Source organism: Chelonia mydas, chromosome 4 (assembly GCF_015237465.2).
Source record: "Chelonia mydas isolate rCheMyd1 chromosome 4, rCheMyd1.pri.v2, whole genome shotgun sequence".
Lineage (NCBI taxonomy): Eukaryota > Metazoa > Chordata > Testudines > Cheloniidae > Chelonia > Chelonia mydas.
Window position 1 is genome coordinate 95,960,419 of NC_057852.1, and position 10,914 is coordinate 95,971,332.

Consider the following 10,914-nt stretch of genomic DNA (forward strand, 5'->3'; position numbering starts at 1 on the left):
CCAAGGTTTAAGAATCTGAAGTGCCGTCCAAAGTCTGAGAGGGATGAGGTGTGGAGCGTACTTTTAGAAGTCTTAAAAGAGCAACACTCTGATGTGGAAACTACAGAACCCCAACCACCAGGAAAGAAAATGAACCTTCTGCTGGTGGCATCTCACTCATGATGAAAATGAACATCCATCGGTTCGCACTGCTTTGGATCATTATCAAGCGGAACCCATCATCAGCATGGAAACATGTCCTGTGGAATGATGGTTGAAGCATGAAAGGACATATGAATCTTTAGCGCATCTGGCATGTAAATATCTTGCAACACCAGCTACAACAGTGCCATGCAAATGCCTGTTCTCACTTTCAGGTGACATTGTAAACAAGAAGTGGGCAGCATTATCTCCTGCAAATTGTAACCAACCTTGTTTGTTTGAGTGATTGGCTGACCAAGAAGTAGGACTGAGTGGACTTGTAGGCTCTAAAGTTTCACACTGTTTTGTTTTTGAGTGCACTTTTTTTGGACATAATTCTACATTTGTAAGTTCAACTTTCATGGTAAAGAGATTGCACTACAGTACTTATATGAGGTGAATTGAAAAATCCAATTTTTTTGTTTTTTACAGTGCAAATATTTGTAATAAAAAATAAATATAAATTGAGCACGATACACTTTGTATTCTGTGTTGTAATTGAAATTAATATATTTGAAAATGTAGTAAACATCCAAAAATATTTAAAATAAATGGTATTCTACTGTTGTTTAACAGTGTGATTAATCGCACAATTAATTTTTTTAATAGTTTGACAGCCCTAGCCAGAACCCTTTGTGACACTCCAGTCATTTCTAAATGCAGCTTTAAGAGGGTGGTAGATGTCAGAAAGTTGACAGAATTTCATACTGAAAGAGAATTCCAAGTCCAGGTGTCTTATACCTGAAAGTGCCCCTTAGACTAAAACTCTAGTGGGTGAGGAATGAGGCACTCTTTGCTGGTGAGAATTCCCAAATCATATCTACAGAGATCATTGTACCAGGGATCTCAGTCAGTGTGTTATGAATACTGCATTGCTTGAGGCCTATGTATGACTTGGGTTTGATAGTTTCCATTGTTCTTACCTAGCTTGGTTTGTTTAGGTCCCTTGTACTTGTCACAGTACAACATCTTTGTGCTTCAAGTTTAAAGCCAAATTGAAAGTTATTTTAGCTGATGCCTTAGGGGTAACTCATCTTAAGGTATTCCAACTTCCCTTTGAATCTACCAGAGGAGACAGGGGAAAACCTTTGCAAAGAGTAAAAAAAAAATCTCAATTTTGGGTTTAGTCCTAATAAAATAATTTATATTTTTGTTTGTCAAGAAGCCATTTGCTTGTAACCTCAATGATACATGTTATGCTATGAAGGCACGGTCAGCTGGTGGCCGAGAAGCACTGGTTAACTGAATCTTCAATATGGTGGAAAGCCAGAAATAGAATGAACAGAAATGTCACCTGGGCTTCCTTCCCTGAAAGCCTCTGAAATTCTTGATAAGGGAATTTCACTTACCTGGATACAATGATATCTTATACAAATATACTTCCAGGGAAGGTTACTGTGCACTTACCTCAATGCCATTGAAGTTAATGGAAAGACACCCATTGACTTTGATGGGGGCTGGATCAGGCCATATGAGAGTAGTCTTCTGCAGCAGTGCCAAAACATTTGAGAAGAGGCTATCAGCACCAAAAAACAGCCAACAAAGCAGGAAACAATTTCAGAAGATTCAAAATAATGCAAAAAAAGGAAGCCGTTAGGAATTAGCAAGAGGTTTGCAGAGATTGGAAGGGAAGATTCAAAAAAAGGTAGAAGGTCAACCTCAAGAAGAGTACATGTGAAGACCTGCAACAGGAAGGCGCATTGGATGTGTTATCATCTTCAAGCAATAGATATTCTCCTGTAAATCAGCCTTTTCAGTTTGACAATGTGATATATCCACTTTTATTTCTTCATGCATACACTTGAGTGTCACCATCAGCCATACTAGATAGCAGTTAGCCATGTGTAGCCCTATAAAGTCTGTCATGGAGATGACCTACTGCAAAATTAGGGTGAAAGAGCATTGATATGAAACATAGCAAGACGTCTACAAGAAGAGGAAGGAAGTGAAACATAACTTTTAGAAAGAGGTGAAAGTCTAATGAGGCTAAAACTACTGAAAAAGGGGACAAATGTCAGAAAAGGTGTTATAGCTCATATGGCTGGAAGCATGCAACACAACCTAAAGTAAATGAGATATGGTGTGGGAGGCATACGTAACAGAGACCGCATGATATTATTTTAGTCATGCTAAGGGAGAGACAACAACCGAGAAGACACACAACATGAACTGGAAAGCACCTACATATATAACATGATGACTTGAAACCATGTCCGCGTATTTGCTCATCTCTGCCTTTTGTGACAGGTTTACTGGAAAAGTGGCAACTTTTTAATACATGGTGAACCAGGACTTAATAAACTCATAAAAAGTTTTCACATTCCATGTGCTAGACAAATATACGAGTACAAGCAGTTTATAGAGGAGGAGCAGAAATTCTATGTGGATCTTCCTTGCTTTTCACTCTCCTGGTCTCTTCACTCTTTGTTTTTTCTCTTGTAGCTAGTTCATTCCATCATCTCTGAGTCATTCCCTTTTCTCTACTTGATGCTCTACCCATTTCCTACAGCTTAGTCAAGCTTTCTCTGGTTTTCTGAAAAGAGATGTGTAGATTTATTTGAGACATGATTGTGGCTTGTCAGAGACTTCCTGATATGGATACTTGCCATATCACCAAATACTTCACAACTCTTGTACACCTAGATGGCTAACACTTAGGTTGAAATCCTGGTTCCATTGAAGTCAATGGAAGTTTTGCCATGACATTTAGTGGGGGCCAGGGTTTAACCTCTAACACCATCATCTGATAGTGTTTTCATTATAGCAATATAGGAGTAAGACACCTGTATCTTTTCCTCCTCATAGCCAATACCTACCCTTTTATATAGGCCACAATGATCACGGAAGGTACCAAACATCTCTTGTTGATCTTTATCCAATATATATTACAGCTCCTCAAGTTGATATGTGGTAGACTAGAATTTCAAGAGATATAATTTTTGTTATGTTTGTTGCAGTTTGTGGTTACTGTGGCAAAGTGGGACTAGTTTGTAATATTTTTATGAAGTCAATGTGTGCCTCAGTTTCCCCTATGTGCTGCATTGTTACCCAGTGGGTGGAAGGAAGCTGTCTGCTCTCAGGGCAGACTGAGACACACAGATGTGGGTGTTGCCCAGAGGTCTGGACTTTAGTCTTCATATTAGTGGAGCATCTGAGAAGACAATGGCGAATCCAATCACCAGATATTAGCACCTAGCAACCAATGACCCAGAGGGGAATGGACTTCTCCTTAAAGAAGCTGAACAACAGTGCCACCAGCTCGAGATCAAAGGACTGGAGAGGTGGGAGATAAGAGCTGGCTGCTGGAAGAAGTCAGGGCTCTCACCTGAAATCTGACCATTGAGGTTAGATGGAGGGAAACAGAGACAGCTTGAACCAAGGGGTTCACTACAGCTTGGGTGGGCTCTGGGCTAAACATAATAGACTATGCTTTAACCTTCAGTTCTCTGTGCTACCCAAAGGTCTTCCTATGCTGTGTTCCAGTTAATGAATAAACCCTACTGTTCTGACAACACTGTTTGACTATCATTGCAAAGGCTTGGTGAGACGCATTAGTCCCTGAAGAGTGTACAACTCTGCATCAGGAGTGTGTCTCAGGTGAACTCACTGAACAGAGCTCATGGTGTGAAGCAGGAGTTCTGAAGACCTAGAGGTCCAGTCTAAGAAAGCAGTGAAGCTATGTGGCTTACCCTGGAGGAAGAGTGAGACCCTTGGAGGTCTGGCTCACTGAAGGGGTTCCTCCTAGCGACTGTTCCAAAGCTGGGGCCAGAGCACTGATCCTGTGGGTCTGTGTTATCTATTATAGAAAATATTAAAATAATTTCAAAGATATTCTAGGTGGATGTTAAGGTGTGCGTCTGACAAAAAAAAATTGTGACATGTAATGGAATTTGGTACAGTGTGGGCCATATTAAAGAAAAAAATACAGTTGATAATAGTACAAGATTGAATTCTGAAATAGAAACACAAATTGTATGAAAACCACGTCGGATTTCAAAATATATCACATCTGAGTTAAAACACAATGGTTAGAGCTAATAGAAAAATAGAAAAAATTGGGAAAAAAACCAGCTTTTTGAAGCTGTCTCTATTTCACTGGGATCACAATTGACCTGTTTTCAGGTTTTTTGCTAAATTTTCCACCACATTTTTAATCAAAATTTGAAACATTTGAATCAAAATTGCTTATGAAAGTTTTTGTTTGCTGAAAACCCAATTTCACTAAGAAAATGCAGTTTTCTGTAAAAAAAAAAAAAAAAGAATATTTTTTAAAAGGCTTTAATAAAAAAAATGATACATTTTTCAGTAAAAATATATTAACTTTATTGAGGAACTATTTTTTTAGTAATTTTAACAAATGTTCACAAAGCTTCATTTTTGAAAAAAAAGGTCATTTTTGGTTGAACAAAACTTTTTGTGCAAAAATTGTTGACCAGCTCTAAGAATTATCAAGCTCTAGAATGATGTGTCTGTTTGGGAATACTCAATTCAATGGGAATTATTCCCAATAGGATATTCTTCAACAGTCAATTAATTACTTTAGAAATTGGGCTTACACCATTTGTCTACAGGTAAGTTATTAAAAGATCCATATGCAAAAAGTTGCAACGAATCAGGCTTGCCTATTTTATAATTATTATTATTGTTTGGACGAGTAACATTAATCCACAGCTAATCACAGTGGAGTGTAATAAGAGGCCCTAGGCTATATAGCTACTTACATACAGACTTTATTTATATTATCCAAGCAAACCGTTCATGTTCTACCTGTTGCAAACTCCAGTGCACAGGAGTCAAGGTTTGTACTACTAGTACATAAATCAAACACGAATGACTTCAAAAGTGGCAACTATAAGCACAAACATTGTCAGCTCTATCATTGAACATCACTGAAATCATTCGGGGTCAGATTTTGGACTCCTTGCTCACACTAGTAATCATTTACTCACTCAAAGAGTCTCATACAAACTAACAGGGCTACTTTTTCATAGATTCATGGCATTTAAGGCCAGAAGGGACAGGACATTAAGTTTCACCCATTTACCCCTGCATTGAGTCCAACAACTTGTGTTTGGCTAAGTCATATCTTCCAGAAAGGCAACCAGTCTTGATTTGCAGGCAACAAGAGATAGAGCATAATTTTTGTGGATCTTTTCTGCATATGCTGCAATTTTTCAACATCCTTATCATGTTGAGACCAGAAGTGTATGCAATATTCCAGTATTGGTCTTACCAGTGCCATAGACAGAGGTAAAATCATCTCCCTACTCCTCCTCACTATTCCCTGTTTATACTTCCAAGGGTCACATTAGCCCTTTTTGCCACAGCATTACACTGGGAGCTCATGCTGAGTGTTTGTCTACCATGACCCCTAAAAGCCTTTTCAGAGTCATTACCTTCCAGGACAAAGTCCCCAATTCTGCAGGTACAGCCTGCCTGCCTTGTTCCTACATGTATGATTTTGCATTTGGCTGTATTAATTTGAATGGGTCCAAGTTACAGAGCAATCCATATTGTTCTGTATGTCTTCTCTGTCATCAGCATTATTTACCATTCTTCCAGTCTTTGTGTCAGCTGCAGATTTGATCAGCAGTGATTTTATATTTACTTCCAATCCATTGATGAAAATGTTTTATAGCATTGGTCCTGGTACCAATACCTAGAGAACCCCACCAGAAACACCATCCTTTGATGATGATTCCCCATTGGCCATTACTTTTTGAGATCTGTCAGTTAGCCAGTTCTTAATATATTTAACCGTGTGCTTAGTTGGGTGAGTAAGTGCTCAATGATCTGATCCTAACTAAACCACACCCACACCAAAGTTTGCCAAGTATATAGACATTATTTCAATTTAATAAAAGAAGAAATGTTAACTTTTAAGAAGTGGGCTTGAACAGAGGTGAAGAGGACATTTTAAAATCCAAAATTTTAATTTATTGGCGTCTCAAATAATTCTTTGCAAGTGCTTGATTAGTTAGTTACTCCTACCATTTCTTGTATGTGTGTTTTTTCCTACAACATAAATGCATAACGCATGATGGACATGATATCTAAACTTAGATATATAGACAGGTAGATAAAGACCATTGACCCAAAGATATATTCTTTCAAACCTTTACTTATAAGGTGTTTTTCTTGAGTTCTACATTAAATCTCCTCCTGTTTAAAAAAAACAAATGTTATGCTAAATTTTCAAAACCCTTGCAGTACTTGGCTGCTTAACATTTATTTCTTGTTTTTTTACCTTTCAGTTGCTTTGCTACCATCAATACATTCACATAGATTACAATTGGGCCAAGTGACATCATTCTGATCTGAATCTGTAGTTGGAACACCCCAAAATCTGAACGTATTTGGAGCTGCAGTTTTGGTTTGGCCCATTAGAAAAACATGGACTAGCTGTGGAATTCAGCTCTGCAGCTGGGTTTGGTTCTGCTACCACCCTTTCCCCCCACTACATATACACACAAAGTTCCGAAGTGTTTTGATCCATGGTTGTGGTTTGAGTCCCTTGCTGATTTGAATGGATATTTCCCAAGATTAATTCTTCTGCACAAATGAATATGAATGAGTGAATTTTGCTACTTAATAGTGGGTGGAGAGTTGGCAGGAAAATTACAATTAATAGACATTTATCATTTTCAGTGAAAAAATGTGCCTAAATAATTAAATAGTTGTAGCTAAGTTCACATTTAATAAGGATGGCAAAGTATCCTGGGCCAGAGGGAGCTGGAAGTACTATGAAAGTCTTTATAATCCATTAGAAGGATGTTATTTTTTATTCACTTTTAAAATCACCTTCATTTATTACAGTGGAAGATTGCAAACAGACTCAGACAGCAAGATTCCAGTCCTTAAGCCAGGCAGATTGCTGCTGTAAGGTTGTTCAAAGCAAGGGTAAGAGAAAGACACACTTTCCTAAGGTCTGCTGTTGTGACTAGTGAGGCAGGAACAATCCTCAGTGGGCAGGGAGAAGGATTGGGGGAAATAACATGACAGTGTAAGGTTAAATCTTCAGACAGCACCTCCATCCTCCTCACCAGCACCTAGTGTCCAGAGCCCTCACTTCACATTTAGGATGCATATGTGAGGATCAAAATGTTAATCTGTATCCATTCCCTGTCATCCAAAATGAAATAGTAAGAGTAGGAGACCTGGAGTGCTTGAGGAGTTGCTGGTGGGATATAGACATATTCCCCTCTGTCACCAGTTTAACTCAGGTACTGTCTGGTTGCTGGTCAAGGGCCTTTATGAAACAAGTTGGTGGAGTCAATCCAGTTGCTTGTGGAAATCTGTCCACATCATAAAAAACAAGATCGCAGCTAGTACTATTTGTAGCAAGTCCACAGATAGGACAAAGAATGACGATAGTGAATGACCCACCCTCCCACTTTATTGGTGTTTCCTTCAGAAGAAAGTTGAGGCACACTGGTAGGGTGGTTTAGGTGAAGCTTGCACTGCCGTTGCTCAGGCTAAACACATTTTCTGTGGAGAGAAGCAGTGCCGGAGCAACCTACCTGGCAAACCCTGCAGCTGCCTCAGATCCAAAGGCAGGCCTCAGTTCCAGTCTATAGTTTCAAGGCTATTTCGATTGATGCAGAGCAGACTAAATGTAGCACAAATATGGGATATTTGCGATTCATATAGCCCTATGCACACTCAAAGTGCTACTTCAGAGGTAAAGGAAACAGGATACGCCATGGTTGAACTCCTTAGACACATACACCGTGTTCTCTCTACAGGGATGGTACATTCCCTAGCTATGACTGGTTGGGAAACCCCCCTCTCCCTCAACTCTGTTCCATCGAGAAGGTACATTCCCTTCTGGCAGATGAGCTTTTGCCTTTCTACTTTACAAATTGCAGGTACCGGTTACATGTTGTGCTGCTGCTCAAAATTAGGTGCACCTTGTGACGTTGCACTCCACATGTTTTATGGAAATATGCTAATGAGTGTGAATATAATGTAACTGGAATATGCTTCATGCAAAAGGTCTCTTGTAAAGTATCATTACAAAGCTTATGATCTACCGAGTACACTCATCCTGTTTGTTTGCATGTATCATTTCTATGTCTGGAGTTAGGAGAATAAGATATAAACTTGTATTACTGATGTAAACATATTAGATGGAAGTCATTAAGGGTGCTTCAGAATCAATGAACTGGGAATGGGCTTGTTTACCTGCAAGTCTTCCTATGTAGGTGTCTTCCAGCTACTAGGTAATGAAGAAGAAGGTCTTACAGTGACATGTGATCATGTCACCTGAACTGGAATCCATCTTAAACCTGGTGCTTTTCCATTTAGAAGGAGGGGTGGGGATCCAGAGAGACAAAAGATTCCCGCCTTGTGCCAAAGCTATAAAAGGGGGTGGAACAGAACAAAGGGGGATGCCAGTCATGAGAAATCCCCTAGTTACCACCTGAGCTGGAACTAACAAGGACTGTACTAGGGGAAAGGATTGGGCCCAGACTAGGAAGAAGTCTAGTCTGTGAAAGAAGCTTATTGGAACATCTCTGAGGGTAAGATTTACCTATATTCAGTTTCTTAATGTATTAGGCTTAGACTAGCGTGTTTTGTTTTATTTTGCTTGGTAATTTACTTTGTTATTACTTGAAACCACTTAAATCCTAGTTTTTATACTTAATAAAATCACTTTTTGCTTATTAATTAACCCAGAGTAAGTGATTAATACCTGGGGAACCAAACAACTGTGCATCTCTCTCTGTCAGTCTTATAGAGGGTGGACAATTTATGAGTTTACCCTGTATAAGCTTTATACAGACTAAAACGGATTTATCTGGGGTTTGGATCCCATTGGGAGATGGGCGTATGGGTGCTGGAGACAGGAGTACTTGCTGAGCTGTTTTTAGTTAAGTCTGCAGCTCTGGGGTCATGGTTCAGATGCTGGGTCTGTGTTGCAGCAGGCTAGTGTGTCTGGCTCAACAAGACAGGGTTCTGGAGTCCCAAGCCATCAAAGAAAATGGGCTCAGAGGTAGTTTCAGCACATCAGGTGACAATGCCAAGGGGGTCTCTGTGACTGAACCCGTCACACACAGTGCATATGAATGCTCTTTGTACAGACTAACAAACTCAATAAGAATTTTTATTATTTATGGCAGGGCCTGCAGTGCTCCAGATCACTAGGTCAGGGAGGGCAAGGGCCTCAGAGCCCTAGCCCCAGGGGAAGTCTAAAATGTTGCCTTTCAATACAATATATGTGTTGCCTTTCAATTTAAATGTATGTCCTCCTGCTATTGTATTATGATGAGAAAGAGAAAACAAGAAGGTGCATATGTGTGCGTGCGCATGCATGAGAGAGAGAGAGCGCGAGAGGGACGAAAGAGAGGGATGGGTGAGAGGGCTGAATGTGGCCCTCTGTGCATCATCTCACTCCCCTTTCTGCCCTCTAGCTCTAAATATTTGCACAGCCAGGCCCTGGTCCCCAAGATGTTTAACAAAAATCGTACATCAGGTGTTGCAAAAAGGAAGGAAAAAAAGAGAAAGAGAGGAGCTGATTAAGAGGCATAAAGGTGCGATTGAGGTTTTGACTCCTGGCACTTCTTCAAATGTATAATCAGTCCAGGAAACTGATGAAGAAAAAAGCTTAGCAGTGCATGAAGAAATTAAGGAGGAAGATGTGTTGCTTGACAGTTATGCTGCTATATTGCAACACGTGAAAAGAGTAACTGCAACTCAAAAGACACGCTACTAATTCCAATATTCCTTTTAAATGGCCTAAATTCATAGATGGCAAAACAAGAAAAAAACATAGTGAAACATGGACCATTGCAAGTGAAAGGTAAAAGGTTTCCAAGTCACAAGAGGAGAAGGTGTATAGATGAAAATTATATAAGAAAATTGAAAATCTGAGAAAATATTACAATGACACTGGCTCATATATTCTGGAAAAGTAGATGAAGTGTTCTGTTTTTGTTGCAAATTATTTGGTGTTGGTAAGCACAGTCTTGTTGATGGTGTTTTCTGGAATGCAACATATCCACAGAACTCTTGAAAGTCATGAGACAAGCCATGTTCACATTGGAAATATGGTGATGTGAAGAAAATTGGACCTACGACTGAAAATTGAATTGGCAATTGACCAGCCTTCACAATCATTGCTATGAATTCAAAGATAACACTCGTGAGCTGTATTTGAAAGAATTGTGGCCATTGTTCTTCACTTGGTTGAATGGAACCTAGCATTTTGTGGATCCGTGGAAAAATGTAACAAACAAGGAAATGGAAACTTCTTAGGCCAAGTTGAGTTAATGGCTACATTTGAGTCTTTGATAAAGGAACAGGTAAGATGGTTCTTCACTAAAGAAGAAAGACACCATTACTTAAGCTCTACAATAAAAAATTATATAATTTTGAAGTTATCTTAAAAGGCAAGAGGTACAATTATTAACATAAAGAAGATGAAGTATTATTACTCCATTATTTTGGATTGCACATCTGATATCAGTCATGAGGAACAAACGTCTGTCATTTTGATATATGTTAAGTTCCGAGAGACAGAAGTCAACATTGAAGAGCACTTCCTGTTTTGGAGAGTGCAGGAAAGTACTGGAAAGGCTCTGTCAGATGAGATACTTCAGGAGTTATCCAGACATAGTATGACATTTGATAATTGCAGGGTGCAAGGATACGATAATGGAGCTCACATAGAGGACAGCATCAAGGTGTGAAAGCTCATTTATTTCAAAGGAACCAAAAAAGGCATTTTTTTGT